A 23,810-nucleotide genomic window follows, 5' to 3' on the forward strand; every position below is an offset into this window, starting at 1 on the left:
TCCCTAAACTGAGTTATAATTAATTTGAAGTTTTTGAGAGGTAGTCTCTCAAATATTTTTTGTGGGGGTAGATCTCATGATATTATCATTTTGATCTTCCTGTGTGCCATGCCAGGGCATTTCTTCTCACCAGGGGAGAGTGAATGTATAATTTAACCAATGATTAAACATTGTTGGCCGAGTGTGGTGGCTCACGCCCATAATCTCAGCATTTTGGGAGGCCAAGGCCGGTGGATTGCTTGACCAGCCTGGGCAACATGGTAAAACCCCGTCTCTACTAAAAATGCAAAAATTAGCTGGGTGTGAGCCTATAATCCCAGCTTCTTGGGAGACTGAGGCATGAGAATTGCTTGAACCCAGGAGGCTGAGACTGCAGTGAGCCAAGATTGCACCACTGCACTCCATGCTGGGCGACAGAGCAAAACTCTGTCTCAAAAACAAAACAAAACAAAAACATTGGTTTATAATTCATACTGGCTTGGTGTGATTAACAGGACACAGAGCTAGAAGAAAATCATCCCCCAAAATATATATATTTTTCTCACAGAGAACTATACTGTGAACTGCTTGAGAGTAAGGAATGTGATTTATTTACTCCCTTGTGCCCAAGCTGAATATAAAGCTTAACACATAACTGACATTCAACAAGCCACTCTTGAATTGATAGCCACATTTCTCTCTAACATTTACTGAGCACTTACTGTGAGCCTGTTACTGTTCTATGGTCTTACTGTACATCCTTTACTAATATAATCTTCACAAAAACCCTATGAGCTGGATCTTACTGCTGTATAAATTTTGCAGTTGAGGAAATGAGAAAGGTTAAATCAATGCTCAAAGTAACACAGCTCATGAGAGGCCAAGCTGGGATCTTAATCTACAGAGTCTTGACTCGAGAGTCCACATCTTTGATCACTGAGTGAGACTGCCTGTTGTGATGGTTAAGTGTTAGTGGAAGGAAAGAGGACCACAAGGAATATAGCCAGAGGTTTTATAGGAATGACCAAAATGAGAATAAACATAAAATTATAAAATTTCCTAACAGCGTGCCATTTACTTTGCTCCACCTGCCTTTAGTGAAAGCCTCCAGAGCTGTAGATTAGAATGTGTTTTAGTGGGATGGACCAGAATATCTCTGAATAATAGGGGCTTATATAAGTTAGAAGTTTATTTCATTATTGTGTAAAATAAGTCTGGAGGTAGAATGTTCATTTCATGTTTTCATAAGAACACAATTCCTGTCTTTCTGCTCTATTAGACTAGCGCAAGGTTTCTGTCTTCAAGTTGCCTCATGACCCAGGACAGTCTGTGAAACTCCAGCCATTATATCTGAGGTTGTGGGCCAGAAGAAAGACAAAAGGCAGAATAGTGATGGAAAAAAAAAAAAAGATTTATCTCTTTTCTCTTTGCAAGTCAGCTACTTCTACGTGACATTGACAGAAATCACACATAACACTTTGGTTGACATTTTGTTGGCCAGTGCTTAGCCACGTGATTGCACTCAGCTTTAAGGGAGGCTGTGAAATGCAGTCTTTCTATTCATGCATCAATGAGCTCAGCTAAAAATCAGAATTCTGTTCCTAAAAAGGAAAGGGTACATGGATATTCAGGTAGGCAAATAGCAGTTTCTGCCACACTGCCTAAATGATATGTCAACTATTCCATGAAATCTTTCTTTTAACTTCTAATGTGATATGATCTCTCCTTTCTTTGAATTCTACAGAACATTTTATGTGCTTCTAATTGTAGTTTTTATTACCTACAATTACCTGTAAATACTCTTGCTTTATCCTTACAGTTGATGCTAAGATCTATGAAGCCAGTTACTATCACAGTTCTCCTTGCATTCCATGCAGTGCAAAGAATAGTCTTACACTGAGTAGATGCTTAATAAAAGTGAAATGGAATCTTTTTTTAGGTACCATTTAGGGAAACAAAGGAATGATCATAAATGAAGTTCCTATGAAGACATAACATGTAGATTATTTTCAATATATCAGTTAGACTGTAGACTTTTCAGCAAATTAGAATTATGAGCTCCTACTTTGTTACAAGTACAGTGTTAACTAATAGAGATAATTTTAGTACATCATACAGGCATGTTTGAATAACACAGAAAAGGCAAATGATTAGCTATAATCATTATCATTATTCTTTCCTTCAGAAAGATTCTAAACAGAGGTTAACCAGTATATAGATACAGGTGAACTACATGAGCAAATCCCCAGTATTATCTGAAATAGGAAAACCAAAATGTAAACAAGAGGGCACACCACAAGAATAATGGAGAAGCTTTTCTTAGAAACTGATCTTAGAAAAAGCTAGAAATATTGGATTCCTTGATAATCACGAAGAAGATATCATATCTTATTTAGTAGCACATCTGATTATTGGGAGATGCATTCAGAAAGATCTTTAACCAGTGGTGTTTCAAAGGAGCCAGGAAAGACAGAATGTTGATAGAAGGCAATATGGCTGACGCTAGGAGCTCCAGGCAAAAGTGGTATCGAGAGACCTGGCACAGAAACAGGAAATTATGGGCATGGTTGGTGAATATCAGGGCTTTTTCTGTGATCTAGAATGGATTGGACAGATGGTGGGGGAGCTGGAACTGAGATAAAGGATGTGTCCCCAAATTCCTATGTTGAAGCTTAGTCTCCAGTGTGATGATATTTGGAGGTAAGGTCTTTGGCAAGTCATTAAGTAATGGGGGTGGAGCCCTCATGAATTGGACTAGTGCCATTATAAGAAGAAACATGAGCATTGGTCCAGTCATTTCTGCAAAAAGGAGCAAATTAATCATAATATTCACCTCATTCTCAAAACCTCTTCTCAAAGTGTAGCTCATCCTAGACTCCTGCCAAATTGAACCACTCATTGCTTTCTATAAGCTCCGTGCTATCCTCCTCCCACACTTTGGGTGGTATGCCTTTTATTCAAAACCTAGTTAAAAATATCCCTCTGTCTCGAAGCATCCCCTGACACTCCTAAATCCCAATAGTACTTGCTTCAGCACTGGCTATAGTACAGTGTAATCATTAAAGCATGGCACTTGCAGGAAGAAAAATGCCAACTGGAATCTTGCCCTGGTACAGACTGTGTGATCTGAAGTGAACTATTACTTTCTCTAAAAATGGAAAGAATACTACTGACCTCAGGGCTAAACACTACTTAGCTCAGGGCTGAGCTAAGGATTACACAAGATAGGGCACCCAAAGTACCAGTACCTATTATACAACACGATGACTACAGTTAATACAATGTATTGCATATTTGAAAATCACTAAGAGAACAGATTTTATGTGTTCTCATCACAAAGAAATAAGTATGTGTGGTAATGCATATGTTTGCTTGACTTAGTCACTCCACAATGTACACATATTTCAAAAACATCGTCTTATATGCCATAAATAAGTTCAATTTTTACTTATCAATTTTAATAAATAAATACATTAGTAAAAAGTACCAGTACCAAGAAATGGTCACTGTTTTAAATATTTATATCTTTCAGTCTCCCATAGTCTTATGATAAATATCTTATTAGTGACATTTACCTATTAGGTGGCCAACTCTATGCCTGGCATCACTCTTGGTCCTAAAGATACAGCTGTGAATAATAATGGCAACTCTTTGTATACATTACTTTTCAGTGTTAAGATAATAAAGTATATAAATACTTTTTTTAAAAATAAAATTTTGATTGGTTTTATGTAGAATATTAAAATTAAGTCATGTTCAAAGAGGGATTGGGTAGCTACTTTCTATGGGTGGTTATGGAAGTTTCTTCTAAGATGGGACATTCTAGCTCTGACCACAATCTTTTCACCACTACCAAACAAAACAGGACATAATAGTACAACTTTTCTTACAAAAGAAATAATTATAATATGTGGTTTTTTATGTCTGTTTTCTTTCACTAAGCATGTTTTCAAGGTTCATAATGCTGCAACATGTATAAGTACTTCATTTCTATTTATGTGGAGTAATATGCCATTATAACGATATGCCACATTTTATTAGTTGATGGACATTTGAGTTGTTTCCACTTTTGGATTATTATAGATGCTGCTGCTACAAACAATCATTTACAAATGTTTGTGTGGACACGTTTTTATTTTTCTTTGGTATATACCTAGGAGTAGAATTGCTAGATCATGTGGTAGTCTGTGTTTAAGATTTTGAGGAAGCTCTAGGCTTTTCCAAACTGTTTTTCAAATTTTATACTCCCACCATCAGTGTATGAGGGCTCCACTTTCTCCAAATACTCACTAAAAATTTTTATTTTTGGTTTCTTTGACTATAGTCATTCTAGGAGGTGTGAAGTGGTATCTCGTGGATTTCAATTTGCATTTCTCTGATAAATACCAGCATTAAACAGAAGGAAGTTTGTATATCTTCTTTGAAGAAATGTCTATTTGGACTATTTGCCCATGTTTAAATTGGATTATTTGTCTTTTTAATTATGGAGTTGTAATTGTTCTTTATATAGTCTAGATACAAGTCCCTTTTCAGATACATGCTTTGAAAATTTTTTCTTTCATTCTATGGGTGTTCTTTCCACTTTCCTGATGGTGTAATTTGAGTATGAAATAGTTTCATTTTGATGATACCTATTTTTTCTTTGTTTCTTGTATGTTTGGTGTCATCTCTAAGAAACCATTCCCACATCTATAGGTATAACAAACATTTATACCTAAGTTTTTAAGAGTTTGATATACATGTTTTCTAAGAGTTTTATAGTTTAAGCTCTTACATTTAGGTCTCTGATCAATATTGAGTTAATTTTTGTGTGTGTGTGGTAAGCTAAGTATCCAACTCATTTTTTTTAATATGACTATCCAGTTGACCTAGCACCATTTGTTGAGAACACTATTCTTTACCTATTAGATGGTCATGACACCCTTTTCAAAATTAATTTATTATAAATTTGAGGGTTTATTACTGGACTCTAATTCTATTTTTAGACCAATACTATACTATTTTGATTACTATAGATTTGAAGTAAATTTTAAAATCAGGAAGTGTGAGTCTTCCAGCTCTGTTCTTTTTGAAGATTGTTTTGGCCATTCTAGATCATTTGCACTTCCAAATTAAATTTAGGATCACATTGTCAATTTTGGCAAAGAAGTCATCCAGGACATTGGTAGGAACTGAATTAAATCTGTATCTCAATGTGGAGAATATTGTCATCTTAACAATGTTATCTTCCAATCCATTAACATAAAAAGTCTTACCATTTATTTAGGTTTATTATAATTTCTTTCCACAATATTTTGTAGTTTTTAGAGTATAAAGTATATACTTCTTTTAAAAATTTAGTTGTAAGAATTTTATTCTTTTTGGTGCGATTACAAATGGAACTGTTTTCCTAATTTTATTTTTGTTCTGCTCATTTCTTGCAAAATATCTTACCCAGCTGTAGAAAACAAATAACATTTTATAAATGCATTTTCAACTAGGCTTTTACTGACTTAATTTTATGTTTCTAGGGTTGTGTTTATTTTTTCTTTCTACTTTTTCTTTGAATATTTGAATAATCTCACTACATTTTATATAGACTTATTTAAATTATTTGGAGTCAAAGCTCAGTATAAGTAATAAAATAATCCAGGTACTGTATTTAACTAGTTTACAAATATATATAGAATTGAGAATATTTTGACCTTCTTCATGATCACATCACAAATTTTCCTCCACCCCCACTTTTAAGTCATTTTTCCGTTTTTATAAAGACAAAATAATTATACATCTGACACTAAATTACTAAATAGCACATTTAAAAACTTTTTTTCATTTTATAATTTACAGAAACAGGCTTGATAGTGTTTATTCCTTAAAACTGTTAACAGTTTATTTATAGTAATTTTTAAGGTTTCTCCTCAAAAATACACATAGTAAAATAAAAATAATCATTTGTAAGTGAAAGCGAGTTTATTAACAACAATTTTTTCAATCCTTCCAAACAACGTGTATTAGGATCACTTAAGAAACGGATTATTGGCCGGGCGCAGTGGCTCACGCCTGTAATCCCAGCAGTTTGGGAGGCCGAGGCGGGCGTATCACGAGGTCAGGAGATCGAGACCATCCTGGCTAACATGGTAAAACCCCGTCTCTACTAAAAAAAATACAAAAAATTAGCTGGGCGTGGTGGCGGGCGCCTGTAGTCCCAGCTACTCGGGAGGCTGAGGCAGGAGCATGGCGTGAACCCAGGAGGCGGAGCTTGCAGTGAGCAGACACCGTGCGCCACTGCACTCCATCCTGGGCAACAGAGCGAGACTCCGTCTCAAAAAAAAAAAAAAAAAAAAAGAAACGGATTATTAATGTACAAGGAAGAGTTTTGCTATCCCAAAATACACATTTTACTTTTTTTACTTTTCTTTGAATTTTAAAAATTGAATGTCTTGAGGCATTCTGAATTAAACAAGACTAATTGTTATGTATGAATTATTTGCCTAAAATGGTTACTTACTTCTTTGCAAATTCACATGGAATTTACTAAGCACAAATAAATTAAGTAATAAATCTCATTTCATGTCCAGTATTCCTGATATTGTATTCTAATTTAGGAAGAACTTAGGTGATAAAGAAATTTTCCTCTGGTAAGATCTAGAATGAGTACCCAAAATACACAATGACCATATCCCTATACATTGGGGGAGTTCTGCCATTAACTGTGTAAGTAGCCAAAGGTGAAATTGAAGGACAGAGACACAAGACTGGGTCCGGGCTACTGGACAATGGACCCCACTCTTCAGGCAGACCAGTGGTTCTCAATCAGGGAGATTTTGCCCTGATGCATATTTAGCAATCCCTGCACACAGTCTTGATTGTCATAATTAAGGCGCCAAGTGGTAGAGTGGCAGGACTTGGGAGGAGTAATTGAGAGGCAGGTGCACTACTAGCTTCTAGTGGGTAGAGACCACTAGAAGTGGATAGAGACCAGGCATGTTGCTAAGCATGCTACAACACACAGGACAGTGCCCCCACAACAAAGAATTATCCAGCCCCAAATATCAATAGTGCCCACGTTGAGATTCTGATGCAGACAGAAAATAAACTGCTCTATCCAAATTCTCTGTTTTCTGCTTCTAATGCAAATCATTATCCGTTGAATTCCAGGCAGCATGCCAGGGCTTTGACACTGCGTCATTTTCTCTTTTATCTTTATGTAATCTCAGCTCACCTTTATGTTATTTATTCTAGTTGGGTGTTTTTCAGAATAATTACAACAATTTGTCCAAGTTTATACAACTAGAAACTTACCAAGCCTGGATATGAACCCACATCCAGACTGACCCCTAAGTCTGTGCTTGTTAAGCCTGGATATGAACCCACATCCAGACTGACCCCTAAGTCTGTGCTTGTTTTATTGTATTCCACTGTCCCTTTGCTGGTTTATGACCACATTGTATGACTAATTGATTCACATATTTATGGATAGCACAGCTAAGAACATTGGAAATAAACACGGATTTAATGGTAATTAAATTAGGCATGGGAAATGGCTGTTACTCTCAAATAACTGCCCTTGAAAGTTTGTCATTTTAAGTTAGAAATCTAAGAAAATGCATAAAAATATGAAGAATTAATACTTATTTCTTCAATTTTCTCTGCTAAATGGATTTGAATGACTCATGAATTTGTTTCTAAGAGTCATACAACTGTGCTAAATTGGCATATGCTTTTAGAACTTTTAGGCATTTAAAGAAATCATTTGTAAGACAGTTAACACTTGAACAACATGAGTTTGAACTGTGCTGGTCCACTTATACCTGGATTTTTTTCAACCATGTGCTCAGATGAAAATACATTCTTGGCAGGATGCAAAACCTGCCTTATATAGAGGGTGTGATTTTTTTTCCATAGATGGATTTCACAGGGCTGGCTGCAGGACTTGAGTATGTGTGAATTTTGGTATGTGTGGAGGTCCTAGAACCAATCCCCTGCTTATACTGAGGGACAGCTCTATATGATGATTCCATACCTGGGATATCTTTTTATTTCATCTCTGACTACCAGATTATAGATTTAGGCAAGATGATGCTCTACACAGATTGGGCAGAACGATGCTCTGCACAGAATTGATCCCCAAAATTTTTTTTCCCATGAGTCTGACTATTCCTACATATCCAAAACAATTTCTAATTATACATAATAGCACATACACAAAAATTATTTAATTTGGTGTCATCTATTGCATTATCTGCCACAATACTTCTTGTATATGAAAATATAAAAGCTAACATTTTTGTTCAGAAAAACTTACCTTTATTTATACCATGAACCCAAATCTGACTAGTTATAGGAAAATAAATACCCCTCACAAGCAGGGGAAAAGGTAAAAGCAGAAGGATGAGCCAGATATGAGAACATTTCTAGTCATTTGTTAAAAGGGAGCTCAAATTACAAAAAAACCAACCTTGAGAAGGAAATACAGGTGAAGTGGAAGTGGAATGAGAAAAGCTCTTTCCAGCTGATGCTAAGCATATTTGAAACTGAGGGATACTACAGTTCCACTGCTATGCAACTGGCATTTTGTTAAAATAGAGGGCCATAAAAATAGAATTATGCTGTATTTTCATTTTGACCAAATAGATGTTTGAGCAATTGTTCTAAGCAAAGGCTTTTTACAAAACACATGCAATAACTAACTCTATCATAACAGCTGCAAACATGCCTCCTTGCTAATTGCGAAAGAGTAGATTTTGGTCAGTTTTCCAGCATTGACTACAGACAGAGTGTTGAAGAATGACACATTCTGTCTTGAGGCCATTTGACCTCATCTCTAAAATCCTCATTTCAAAGTTTAAGAGCAACTTTGAAACATACAAAAATCATGGTGTTCTGAGACAATCCTTAAATTGTCCTCCATTATCACCAAGGTACAGAATTCTCTACAGGAAAGTAAGTAATAAGAAACAAAGTATTATGTTTACCATAGCCGGCTACACATGGGCTAAGTAAAAATTCATCCTGAGAAAGATTCATATATTTTATTCAATAGAATCATTGTAAATCTAATTTAAGACCCCAAAATCATGTTTAAAAAGGCCATACAATATTTGAGACTCATTTTATAAACAACCTAATAAAGTATATTTTAAATATAAGTTGAATATACTTAAAATAAAAGTATATTTTACCGTTTTTATGAAGTCCTCAACACAAACTGAGCTTCTAGTATTTTGGACTCACTAGTGTCATGTCATATGTAGCATTTTCAGAAGGAAAGAGTGATCACCACTCAGCCTACCACTAGAAAAACTTAAGACCTGTAAGAAATGTGTCAACTAGTTTGTTTAAATTAAATTATTTGAGGTTTATAGATCCACAGAGGGAAATGTATTTGTCTTTATCTACACAAATGCCACTGGAGCTGGGGGACATCACCGTGTCCTCTGAGGTCAGTGCTAATATGTTTTTGTGTAGACAGGCTGCTGGAGCCCTGCCTGAGGAGATCTGTAAGTTTAAATCAGACTTCCTTCAGTGTCTTCCAAATAACCATAATTTTAACAAATCGTATTTTCTTCTTCAATTAGTTGGATAGTCCATTCAACTTCTTGATATTCAATGTCAAGAAGAATGTATCATTTCTAGATGATTATGAATGGCATATCAAGGCCAAATTATGTCTAAAATGCCTTTCTTTTCAGTACACCATTGTTGTTTGTTTGGTGAAATAAACATTACTATAGTATTATTGTGGCAATAATGACATAAACACAAAGCTAAAAAATACAGTTAAAAGCCTAATAATGCCAGATAGGTGAAAACAAGGCAAAAACAAAGTGAAATATCTTCCTTTCTGTGGTAGGTGGCATGGTGACCGCCAAAACAATGTCTGTTCCCCAATCCTGTTACCATATTTGGAAAAACAAGTCTTTGCAACATAATTAAATTAAGAATTTTGAGATGAGGAAATCATCCTAGATTATCTAGGAGGAATCGAAACCCATTGACAGGTGTCTTTATTAGAGACAAAGAGAGGAGAAGACAGACGCACAGAAGAGCAAGCAAGGTGAGATGCAATAAATCAGAGTGATGTGCCCACTAGTCAAGTCATGGAAAGGACTCTTCCCTACAGTCTCTGTGGGGAGTAAGGTCCTTCTAGCATCTTGGTTTTGGACTCTGGCCATCAGAACTGTAAGAGAATAAATTTCTATGGTTTTAAACCACCAAGTTTGTGAACATGCTGCAGTAGCCCTAATGTACTTTCCAAACCATACACACACACACACATACACACATACTTATTCATAATCAATATATTCATTTATAGCTTCAACTAAATTAATCTTAACCCCTTGAAATGTTCTGCAATGTTTGACAAATATTCCTGAGTGCTCCAAGTTCCAGTCATCATTTTTCCCCAGAGGATAGTCTCATGAATAAGAGAATCATAGTATAGAAGGACATTGAGAATTTCTATAATCCTTTCTTTTGTTTACAGAATGCTTTCTACCTCCAAGCCAGATGCCCTGTTAAAGCTGCATGCTTAAAGATGGCTCATTTTCTAAAGGAGATGCTTCCACTATGATAAGCCTATCCCTAATGGATTATGTGAAGTTGCATTGAAGGTTTGCAATGTGTGAACCAACTGGTTTTCTGTCTATGACTACCTTATTAAATAACCTGGGATTGATTGTAATCCTACATTTTAGCACAATTTAAATGAGGAATATTGTCTACCAGTAAACACTGATAATGATTCCTTTAAGAATAATGAAAAAAATAAATTTCCAAAGTGTCAGTGTGTATGTAAGTTTCTAGGTCATGGAATAAATAATAAGAGGACAATTATCATGTTTCTTCCCTTTGTATCCCTCAGGGGTAAAATTTTTTGCCTTTTTACATCCCAAGTGATTATAAGCAACCCATTCCTAGACTATGACAAGCAACCTATTCTTAGAAATGAAAAGGCTGCTAAAAGCAAACTCCTAAACAATGTTTTTGTGAAAGGAGATCAGTGTTAGAATTCTGGAGCCCTGTTCTTGATGGCCCAAGATAAGTTTCTGTACTTCCAAAACCAAGTGCGGAAATACATTCAGCTAGTGTATTTCTTGCAGAAGTACGTAGATGAGTCTCAATCACTGGAGAAATGTGCAGAAATAACTTACAGAAATAATAGTGTCATTCTGTCTTTGAAAATTTCATTAACATGTTATGCTTAAGCCTAAGATTAAACCATTATCTTTCCATATACCAGAAATCTGAGATCCCAGCCAAATGTTTGTTTTTTGATATAATCAAATTGTGTAATTAAATTCTTTTGCATTTCAGTTACCTTTCTCTTTGTGATCAGTTGCAATCAAGCATTCTTAGCATTTGTAACTGTTCCATAATAAGTATCATTCTTGTAGTGAACTGGTACAAACTCTTTCAATAGTTTGAATAAGATGTACTTAACAAAGAAGCACTGAGAATAGCCAACTTGTCTATGTGTGTATTTTTTGTTGTTGTTGTTTGTTTTGTTTTGTTTTTAGATATGAAGTCTCCCTCTTGTCCCCCAGGCTGGAGTGCGATGGCACAATTGGCTCACTGCAACCTCCGCCTCCCGGGTTCAAGCAATTCTCCTGCCTCAACCTCCTGAGTAGCTTGAGGGATTACAGGCACCTGCAACCATGCCCAGTTAATTTTTGTATTTTTAGTAGAGACAGGGTTCCACCACGTTGGTTAGGCTAGTCTCAAACTCCTGACCTCAGGTGATCTGCCCACCTCAGCCTCCCAAAGTGCTGCGATTACAGGCATGAGCCACCGCACCTGGCCCCATGTGTTTTAAGATGTAGTTTTCAAACTGTAATTCCGATATTTTAAGGACTCACAGGGTTCTTTTTAGTGGAATCTATCCTATATATTTTCTGCCTTTTTGTCTTTAGGCAATGTTTCTCATTACCTGTTAAGATTTATCTCTTAATCTTTGTTTTTCACTATGTAGAAGTCCCTGGCTCTTTTCCTGACGTTTCCTGGTATTGGTAATCTTAGATATCTGCATTACAGCTTTATTGGGATATATGTGTGTGTGTTTTTCAAAACAACTTAACTTAAAAGCACTCTTATTTCACCCCATTATTTGAGTAACACTGGGCTAAAACAAAATTTGGTTGACATTATGTTTGCTTTTACTTCCTGGAAACTAATAAATTTTTACATCTTAATATGTAGCACATAAGGATATACAAACAAGATTAACTTGTTTAAAAGAAAAGCTGACAACTTTTAGACAAAAAGAAACTTACTTTCTGTGCACTACACATTTAATTAGATGAAAAGGAGAATATGTTTCAATCATGGAAGTTTCTTTTTTTTTTTTTTTTTTTTTGTTGAGACAGAGTCTCGCTTTGTCGCCCAGACTGGAGTGCAGTGGCCGGATCTCAGCTCACTGCAAGCTCCGCCTCCCGGGTTCACGCCATTCTCCTGCCTCAGCCTCCCGAGTAGCTGGGACTACAGGCGCCTGCCACCTCGCCCGGCTAAGTTTTTGTGTTTTTAGTAGAGACGGGGTTTCACTGTGTTAGCCAGGATGGTCTCGATCTCCTGACCTTGTGATCCGCCTGTCTCGGCCTCCCAAAGTGCTGGGATTACAGGCTTGAGCCACCGCGCCCGGCCTCAATCATGGAAGTTTCTAAGGGCTTTGGCACACTAGATTTTTCATAGAGGTCAATGTATATGAAGTGAGTCTTAAAGAGAGGATGCAACGTCAGTTCCGGAATTTGGTTAATTTTTTTTTTTAATCACATAAATTTACCAGAGGGATGCAAACTTAAAAACTTCCAAAAAGAAAAAGTAGTAGTCTAGAGAGGAGTTAGAATTCCTCTAGATGAAAAATTTGAACTTGTTTCTTCTCAATGTTTGTAATTCATAGAAGACAATCTAATGTCAGGTTTCTGTATCTACTAGTCTGATCATAAATTTTGCAAAGACATGAGCATGTTCTTAAAACTTTAGTGTATTGGCTCAATGGCAATGTTCTTACTTGGCTAATACTATAAGAGATTTAACACAACACCATGAATACAGATGTACTTAAAACTATTTGTCTTAAATTTTTTAGTTTACCTAGTCCTAGATGTGATAAATAATGAAATTCCTGTGCACAAAACTTTAAAAATTATTTCATTCAGTTGATAATTTTAAAATGAGTATTAAGCCATATTAAATGTCCAACAACCATTGTAATTATCCTCTGTTTATCTCAGGTGCCAAAGGGCAAGTAGAAACAGTAACAGTGTTCTTACCATCTCAAGAGGTGGGTGGAATAAGACTTTACAAGCACCATGTGAGCTTCCTCCTAAGTTGAGTCATGGTAAGGAAAGAGATCCCACTTCCAAAGAACTGTTCTTTGCTTTTAGTAAGTGGGTCCTGACTCCCTTCCTCTGAATGGTGCCTGGAGAAACTACAGAATCAAGAGTTTGCCCGGGGATACTGAGAAAGATTGTCACAAATTGGTTTGAGGGGTGAGCTAGGCAGTGGTGCCATGGCAGCAGCAGTGGCTGAGGCCCGAAGAGAGAGGACAGTTTGGAGAAAAGGTAGTTAAGTTCTGATCTGTCTTTTTACCTCAATGCCTAGGGAAAATTGTTACTTGCCCCATCACTGAAGAAATTCACAGCAATTGTCAGACTGTTGAGGTTAGTGGGGCTTACAACGGCAATTGCTCCAAAAATTTCTCTGAGAGGTTTATATAGAGACATGCACAGCATTATGTGGGCACAAGGTTGTTACCTGGAATGCAGTAGAGGCACCCTAGGGTATATTATACAGTAGTTAGGGTTTACTTTTTACCAAAATATAATACCTCATGTTAAAAAAAAAGTAATTTTAGACCAGCAAGTGGTTGTAAAGAGAACTGTAGACATGTTTGTCTACAGTGTTTGAAGTGAGTTGTAACAACGAAAAGGATTTAATCCAGATGTCATCTCTGGATCACTCTATCAATTTGGATGAATCTGAGAAATCCAATTTTCCTTGAACAAAGGAGACCTAGAAAAAAATCACTTCTGACCAGGTCTAGTTATAATTGTTATCATCATATTTTTCAAAGAAAATGAGAATATTCTGAGAATCTAAATGATCACTATGATTTTAAAGGTTGTCTGACAATTTTTCTAATCAGTATTGCTGTATCCTACATCCCGTTTTTATCTTGCTAAAAATTATTTTAATTAAATCATAAATCTATAATTATACAAGTAATTATCAATTTGTTTAATCAATACATTGACACTAAGAAGGCAATGGTTAAATTCAAGGACTTAAGAAAATATTTTCATTAAAATGACTATATTTATTTCATTGTATGTATATCACTATGAGTATTTTTCGGTAAGTTAATGAATAAAGTTAGTCGTTTGTCTTTACAAGGTAAATGGTAGTAGTAAATAGAGTCAGCTGTCAATACAGAATCCCTACTCTGACCTAGTCTCTGATGCTGCCTGAATTACCACATGTTTCTAAAAACTGCTTGTGCTGGAGACATTCATGTAGGTCTGGGAATTACCTATGTTACCTTCAACTAAGGATGAAACTAAGCCTAACCATGCATAGTCATACTTGTAGAGGCTACAAGGGCTGGTTGAATCAGACAAGACATTTGATTTTAGCAATAACCTCTTATTTGGAGTTCTGTTTTTATAGTTTCTCTCTGCTCCAGTATATTACTCATTCAGTAGTCATATTAATATTTTTAAAATACCAATTATAGATCATTCCATTCTTCCAAATGCTCAGTCATATTCTATATATTGTATACAGTGCCTCCCATGCTGGCTACATAGTGCGCTCATATCTCTTAATACCCCACCCTCCCAACTATTCAGTCATTCCTCCTATGAATTCCAAATACTGCTCTTTGCCCCAAACTGTCCATTTCCAACTTAAAGTCTTACCTCATGTTTTTCCTGCTACTTTTCCCTTCCCAGGCTGTCAACTATTTAGCTGAAATCCAATTTCTTTTAAAAATGTGTCCATATTACTTAAGCACCCATGTATCTGACTCTTGCAGCACTTGTTTTCTTTCTTGTTTGTTTTTTTTTTTTTAGCATCTAAGTATATACTTCTGTATCTTGTTAATTATTATTTCAAAGTTTAATCAGGTTTCTAAAATTAGGTATTTAGATGATAACTGCTGCCATATAAAAGTAAGAACTTACTCATTCCTAGCTAGCAGAGTGTTTTGCTCATATCAGGCCCTTTTTATCTGTTAAATGAAGAGTGTTGACAGAACAAGTTCAAGTGCAGTGATCTCAGCAAAATCAAAAGTAATGTTGGATCTCTTGGTTACATAAGTCCAAGAAATATACAAGATACAACACCTACTGGTTTCTTATCTGTGATGACATCAGGCAATATATACTAGCAGGAAGATTTGTAGTCAAGACACGTCTTCAGTATTTTGACAAGACCATATTTTTCATTGTGTATTGTTTTTAGTATATCTAATAGTGGCTGTATCTCACTTTGCTTTTTTGGAAAAAATCAGTTTCAAAATGTGCCTAAAATCTACCACTACATTTTAAAATCCAGATTTTATACTTTCAAATAAGGTGTAGGTTTTAATTTTTATTTTTTGCCTCATGATTTACTTGAAAGACTATGATTACCCAGCTGTCATTATGGAAATATCTTTGAAATTTATAACCAAAGCCAGTTTACAAATTACACAAGAGAAAATGAATCTTATGTTATAATCAAAATTCATTTTGGACTGCAAATAATACCCACCTTATTCACTTAACTTAGCTCCAAATTGAATTTTCACCACAATAAATCTACATTCAAAGGATGATTTAACATTGATAATATTTTTTTTTTTTTTTTTTTTTGAGACGGAGTCTCGCTCTGTTGCCCAGGCTGGAGTGCAGTGGCCGGATCTCAGCTCACTGCAGGCTCCGCCTCCCGGGTTCACGCAATTCTCCTGCCTCAGCCTCCCCAGTAGCTGGGACTACAGGCGCCCGCCACCTCGCCCGGCTAGTTTTTTGTATTTTTTAGTAGAGACAGGGTTTCACCGTGTCAGCCAGGATGGTCTCGATCTTCTGACCTCGTGATCCGCCCGCCTCGGCCTCCCAAAGTGCTGGGATTACAGGCTTGAGCCACCGCGCCCGGCCGATAATATTTTTTTAAATCGCTTAGACATTGAAGGTAATTACAAAGACAGAATTCCAAAAAGAAAAAGAGATGAAAAAGAAAAATCACAAGAGTATTTCTGGCTTCCAAAGGAGATAATTTGAAGATTATAAAAGAACATCTCCTTAAAAGGACTCCCTATTTAATAAATTGTGCTGGGAGAACTGGCTAGCCATATGTGGAAAATTGAAACTGAATCCCTTCCTTACACCCTATACAAAAATTAACTCAAGATATATTAAAGACTTACATGTAAAGCCCCAAACTATGAAAATCCAGAAGAAAATCTAGGCAATACCATTCAGGACATAGGCATGGGCAAAGATTTTATGATGAAATCACCAAAAGCAATTGCAACAAAAGCAAAAATTGACAAATGGGATCTAATTAAACTAAAGAGCTTCTGCACAGCAAACGAAACTATCATCTGAGTGAACAGACAACCTACAGAATGGGAGAAAAATTTTGCAATCTATCCGTCTGACAAAGGCCTAATATCCAGAATCTACAAGGGATATAAAATTCACAAGAAAAAAACAACCCCATTAAAAAGTGGGCAAAGGATATGAACAGATCCCTCTCCAAAAAATACATACATGCAGCCAACAAACATATGAAACACATGAAAAAAAGCTCACCATCAGTGATCATTAGAGGAATGCAAATCAAAACCACAATGAGATATCATCTCATGCCAGTCAGAATGGCAATTATTAAAAAGTCAAGAAACAACAGATGCTGGCAATTTTGTGGAGAAATAGTAATGTACACTGTTGGTGGGAGTGTAAATTAGTTAAACCATTGTAGAACACAGTGTGGTGATTCCTCAAAAGATTTAGAACCAGAAATACCATTTGACCCAGCAATCCCATTACTGGGTATATACCCAAAGGAATAAAATTATTGTATTATAAAGATACACACATGCATATGTTCATTGTAGCACTATTCACAATAGCAAATATATGGAATTGACCCAAATGTCCATCAATGATAGACTGGATAAAGAAAATGTGGTACATGTACACCATGTAATACTATGCAGCCATAAAAAGGAACGAGATCATGACATGGAGGAAGTTGGAAGCCATTATCCTCAGCAAACTAATGCAGGAACAGAAAACCAAACACCACATGTTCTCACTTACAAGTGGGAGCTGAACAATGAGAACACATGGATACAGGAAGAGAAACAACACTCACTGGTAGCTGCTGGGTGAGGGCAGGGGGAGAGAATATTAGGGAAAAGAGTTAATGCATGCTGGGCTTAATACCTAGGTGGTGAGTTGTTAGGTGCAGCAACCCACCATGGCACCCATTTAACTATGTAACAAACCTGCACATCCTGCACATGTATCCTGGAACTTAAAAAAAAAAAAAAGACTATCTCAAAAGTTTATAATTTCTTCACTTCCCCTACCTATTATTAAGATAAGTTGACAATTAATGAACAAAATGAAAACCTCTGCACTCTTTCATATATATGTCTTAGGTTACTACTAACTCTAAAGATTTCAATGTTTTAACTGAATATATGTATTTTCAAATGGATTACTCTTTGCTCATTTTCTGTTGACTTTTAATCATTCTTTATATATGAAGGACATTAATATATTCGCCATTGTAGGGGTTTAAAATATGTTTTCATTATATGAAATTTGATTTTGTTTGTGATATTTTTGATGAACACTTTTTTAAAATTAAAGCGTATATAACAATTTAGTATATGTGCCTTCTTCATTACATATTACAAAATACATTTTGTGAAGCTAAAAAAAGAATATCCCCTTAAATGTATAAGTCCTGGTATGTTTGTTAATATCATTGTTACATTCTATTATGTACACTGTGAATGTATGTGTTTTTATATGTTTCCTTTTAGTTAAACATTTACTAAATATCACCCTTAGGGACCATGATGGGGATGTAAATAGAAATGAAATAAAATAAGACACATCACATAGCTCACATCGAGTCAGGAAAAGATATAAGTATATGATTGCTTATAATAAAACATCATAAGTGCTATTTTACATGGGGAGTTCTAATGTTTGGTTTGTTGTCTTTATTATCTTTAGCAGATGAGGGAAGTAGACGAGTGTCAACCTTTTTCACTCTCAGAAGTGCTCTATTAAGAGAGCAAAAGCATCCCCCTAAGAATTTTTAATATCTCTGGAAGTTAACAGAAAAGCAAAATTCATTGAAGTGGTTTAAGTAGAGAAGTAAAGTGATTATATTAATTTACTCTGGAAGATATGTGGAGAATTAATTGCAAAGTTAGAGACTAGAAGAAAAGATGTAAGTTAGGAGGCTGGTGCAATAATGCAGACAATATTATTTGTCCCTTTTTCACTTATTTATAGCATATTCTTTGTATTTTATGATGTTGCATATTTTTCATGCTACAATTTTATTTGTTAAAGTCACTTAAAATATTTTTGCAAGTATATATATTTATGTATCTATGTACATATAAATATACATAGATACACATAAGCATTAATATTAAGCACCAACACACAATATATATTTAAATATCTTTACTTCTAGGGATATTCTTTTTATTCTAATTATTAAAGACTTTAAATATTTTACCTGTGAAAAAAGCAACCCCTGTGTAGCCTCATTGAAATGATATAATGATGAATGAATATGATATATAATTAATTTTTATTCCTTTCAATAAAATTTCCATATTTTTAAAAAAATGCAGAAGTAACATTTTGCTTTTATGTTGCTTATGGTCTAGTAGAGGAAAGAAAACAATAAGCAAAATTAATAAGCAAAGAGGTATCATGTTAGACAGTGATAAGATAATTTATAGAAAAATGAACCAGGGAATGGGGATAGTCATGTTGGAGATTATTAACATTTTAAATAGCGTGGTCAGAGAAGGCCTTTGTGAAAAGGTAAAAATTGAGCATCAGCCTGAAAAATGTGAAGGTTCAGACAAAGCAGGTATCTAGAGAAAGAGTATTCCAGGCAGGTGCAATGACCCTGATGGAGAGGCCTTACTGATATGTTTAAGGAACAGCCAGAAACTCAATACATGAAAGAGAAGAGGAACTACTGTTTGAGAGGAAAGGGGAGGGAGTGTTCAGGTTGCAGGGAGGCAGTGGGCAGGGGGAATAGAAGGGGGAGAGGACTAATATAAAAGGAGATCAATGAAGTAAAGAGTATATGCCTTTGTCACAGGGCATTGAGGTCATTTTTAGGGCTTCTACCTTATTTTGAGTGAGAGAGAAAGCCATTGGTGTTTAAGAGCAGAAGAATGATACAATCATATTTGAGTTTTAATAAGGTCACCCAGGATGTTGGATTCAACAGACTAATGGGACAAAGGCAAAATTGGGAGACCAGTTAGGAAGCTATTGCACTAATCCACTCTAGGAGTGAGTGTATCTTGGACCCAGCTGACATTAGTGAAGATGGAGAAAAGTAGTAGGAGTTTGGATGTTTTAAGACAATGGAACTGACAGTGTATGCTTATAAATTGGAAGTTCAGGCAAGGCATGGTGGTTCACACCTGTAATCCCAACACTTTAGGAGGTCAAAGTGAGTTGATCTCTTGCGCCCAGGAATTGGAGACCAGCCTGGGCAACATGGCCAAAAATACTAAAAATACAAAAATTTGCTGGATGTGGTGGTGCACGCCTGTAGTCCCAGCAACCTGGGAGGCTGAGGCAGGAGGAATGCTTGAGCCCAGGGAGGGTGAGGCTGCAGCAAGCCATGATCACACCATTGCACTCCAGCCTTGACAGAGTGAGACCTTGAAAAAAAAAAAAAAAAAAAAAAAAAAAAGCAAGCAAGCAAGAAAGACAGAAAGAAAGAGAAAAAAAGAAAAGAAAAGAGAGAGAAGTCAAGATGTTAGAGAAAGAAGTAGCATGGGCAACCCCAAGGCTTTGACCTGAGTCATCAGAAAGACAGAATTTCCAGGAGTTCAGTTTTAGCAATGTTATTTTGAGAAGCCTATGAGACATACAAAGAGCAATATTGAGCGGGCATTGAGGTCTAGAGTGGAGGGAGAAAGTCTTGACTGGAGATAAGAATTTGGAAATCATTACATGGTTTAAATCCATTAGACTAATTAGATAACCAAGGGAGGGAATATAACTGGAAAGAAAGTCCAATGACTAAGCTCTGTTTCTCTCCAATACTGAACAGTCAGAGAAAAAAAAGAGGAACCAGCAAAGGAGATGTATCTATGGGGAACCAGAAAGAAGGGTCAGGACTATGGGAATGAATTGGGAGTCACTAATACATAGGTTATGGGTGAAGACCACAAGATTATCCTGGGTTTAGGGTTGGGAGGGTGTATGGGACAAAAGAAGTGGGTTAAGACTGGAAGCCAGAACCTAAGAGACACCAACTTTTAAGAGTAACAAAGGCAAAAAGAGAAGCAAGCAAAAGAATGGAAGAAAATGTGCTCAGAGGGGCCTACTGACAGCTAGGACAAAGACATGTCATACACCCAAGCAGAGATCCGCAAGGTAAAATGAAAATTCAATTTCATTTGTGACAAAGAGGTCAAGTAAGATGAGGATTGAGAACAGTTCCTTAGATTTGGCAGCAATGGTATTGCTGGTGAGATTTTACAAAGGAATTATGGAAAATCAGGGATGAAGAAAGTGAGACAATGAAGGCAGTAAGTATAGACTATTCTTTTGAATAAACTCATGATGAGAATGGGAAATAGTTTGGAGGCATCTGAGTAATGTGGAGATTGCTTTGGATAGGAGGCATCTAGAGAATGTTGTTAAGAATAAAGAAGCAGATATAGAAATGACAAAAGAAGAGAGAGAATGCTGGAGATCCATCTAATATATGAGCATATTTTCTTACACAGATATATACACATTTTGCCTAATAATAAATTGATTTAATTTCCACATTAGAAAATTGAGACTATGATAAATGAGTTGTCCAAGATGACATGGATATTAAAATATTTCACCTTTGAATCACTTTGATCTAGGTGATTCTAAGTAAGTCAAGACATTTAATAGCAAAAAGATGATCTGTGAGTGCTTTCAAGTGCAAAAGAGCTAGAATGAGACAAGAGTGTGATATAATTAAATGTGACATATTCTATTTGAGATTTGGCTGGCAGAATTTACACTCCAAATCAAAAGGTAGCTTGTAAGGCGTGATGCACTTCACCTTCCTCTGCCTTTGGACAATTCTCCCTCTTCTGTTTCAGGTGAGAATTATTTTATCTAGTCTATGAACAGAAATACAAACCTGTTTTTTCTAATCGTATCATGTCTCCACTATTTTTTTTATTTAATAGACAATGGTCTTCCTTGATCTTAAAAGCTGAAAAAAGTGGCATGATTGTCTCCTACTGTAAACTCTTCTTCAAGCAGATGACACTCCTTTGAGCTGCCACGTTTGAGATCAGCAAGCAGTTATATCATAAGGTAGGAGACAGTATATGGATTACTTTCTTAAAATATTTTCCCACTACATTTATATAAGTTCTTCACCAGGAGAAATGTCAGTCAGGAGTTTGTCCTTGTGTAATTTTTTTATGTTGTATATTTGCTCTGTATTTGCCAGTATGTCTAATAAAAACCAACAAGATTCAAGGAAATACCTTACAGAACCTTAAGCAAGAATTATGATATTTGATTGAGAGAGAAAAGAGAGGCCTTGTGTACCTTGGGAAGTTTTCTTTATTAGAGGTTAGGAATGTTTGGAAAATCATGGCTGCTATTGAAGAGAAAGAACTAGCTTCCTTCTTTGTGATCTCCAAATCATTAAAAATTAAAGAAATAATTTTATTATCCATATTTGCTTAATTTATGTAACCAGAGTTTCACATCTATGTCAGGATATGAGTAAAAATGATTTTATTATCCATATTGACTAAATAGAACCCAAATGCCACGAAGTTTGAATGACAGCATGAGGGTCCTTAGTTGTAGGGTAGAACAGGAATGAGAACTTCTACCTCTCTATGCTTAGGTTAGAGCTCTTTTATTTACGACATGTGTCCTGTTTAAATACATCTACCATCTTGCTACAATTATTTCAATTGTTCCAACTTTTATTGCAACACATACTTTCAACACATGCTTAGTGAATGCCCACCAAGTGCAGGCACTATTCTGGAAGTTGGGGCTACAACCATGAACAAGCCTGACAAAATCCTGTCCTTTGCAAAGCTTACAGATTACTAGGGGAGAACAATAAACAAATAAACAAGTAAAAGTATTGTAGATTGGTTGACAATAATAAATTAGAATAAGGGAGGGAGAGGAATACTAAAGGTACAAAGGGTGTTATGATGTCTTTTTTTTTTTTTTTTTTTTTTTTTTTTTTACAGGGCAGTCATGGAAATCTTCATAGAAATGAATTGAGCAGACACCTATGGAACTTGGAAAAGCAATGTGAAATCTGGGAGAACTTTCTAGAGGGAACACCAATTTGAGATTATTTCTCTTGTGAGTCTAAATCGAAAGAGAAGCCAAATAGCATTTGTGAGAAAGGATGTTTCCTCTCATGGCCTAAAAGTAAATAGGTTTCCCCCCTACCCCACCAGGTAGCGTAATTTGTAAAAGGACAAATGTTGATCTGATAACAGAGAGGGAAAAATATGTGTTGCTCTTGAACTTAAGAAGATGAACAACAACAAAATAAAGAATAATAACAAGCAACAACAAAAAAGCAATAATATAAACTACTTATATTCTAGAAGGTAGAAGGCTACCCTTTAAATCATCCAAAAACCAAAGGAGACATTAAAACTATACACAAATGATTACTGTAAATAGGCACCCTTGCATGTGCTGCCATCTTGTGGTACAGGAGAAAAGTGTTATTACTTGACTGTATTAGTGACTACTACCCACAGTCTTAGTTGACCAAATATGTGTCCTGGGAGAGGAAAGTATGCTTTATAACTGATCTTTAAGATTAAATACCTTTGAATTAAATTAACCTGGTGTAAAGCAACTTAAAAGTGAAAGTTATGAAAATAAAGATTTTATCAGCTTGACTTTTTAAAAGTTACTTCACAATACATAAAATTTTTTCACAGTGCACAATACATAATTTTAAGTTTAATCTCAATATCATGCAATCCCCAATTCAATCTCTTTCACTATTTAGGCAGATCTTGTATTTCATCCTTGTTTAATTGCTTTGTATATGTTATACAATATACTCAAGGATAGTTTTCACTCTTCTCCAGTCCACTTTTGTACTATTTAGCCCTAAATGACTTGAATGGACTGGTTGCCTGGGTAATTATGAGTAGTGTGCTCGGAAGAATAGGATTCCTGAGGGGAAGCGGCCCAAGAAAGAGAATTAATCTATCTTGGACAGTAACTCCCTTGTCTCCTGGAGCGTTAAAGAACATCTCCTATGGTATGTCATTGTGTCATTGTGACACATTTGTCTTAAGAGAAAAAATGTTTGAGAGCCTGCTTTATGGTAACACCTAGTCACAGATTTAATCTTTGCCTCTATCTGAAAGAAAAGTTGACTCACCAAACCAAAGGTCTGGGAGAAACTATCATAAGGTCAAAATCGTGCAAGACTCCTTGTTTACTTGAACCATCTTACAGAGTCATTTCTTCAGATTCACATAATTTGCCCTGAGTTCAACATACAAAGCATGCCATGTAAGTTAAGGCTACTCATCTATATAGTGCTCTGTGTTCCTGCTCACACTTGACCCCAGATCCATC

The 23,810-nt window shown here is 35.7% G+C and overlaps 1 long non-coding RNA gene across 1 annotated transcript; it reads left to right on the forward strand.

Moving 5' to 3' along the window:
• The first annotated feature begins 1,553 nt into the window (after window positions 1-1,553).
• On the forward strand, window positions 1,554-23,100 carry LOC105467215 (uncharacterized). The gene is made up of 3 exons (XR_978707.3): window positions 1,554-1,610; window positions 21,407-21,536; window positions 22,445-23,100. It is a non-coding gene; the product is annotated as an uncharacterized lncRNA (long non-coding RNA).
• Window positions 23,101-23,810: the final 710 nt, after the last annotated feature.

The sequence above is a fragment of the Macaca nemestrina genome, chromosome 6 (assembly GCF_043159975.1).
Source record: "Macaca nemestrina isolate mMacNem1 chromosome 6, mMacNem.hap1, whole genome shotgun sequence".
In the NCBI taxonomy this organism is placed as follows: Eukaryota; Metazoa; Chordata; class Mammalia; order Primates; family Cercopithecidae; genus Macaca; species Macaca nemestrina.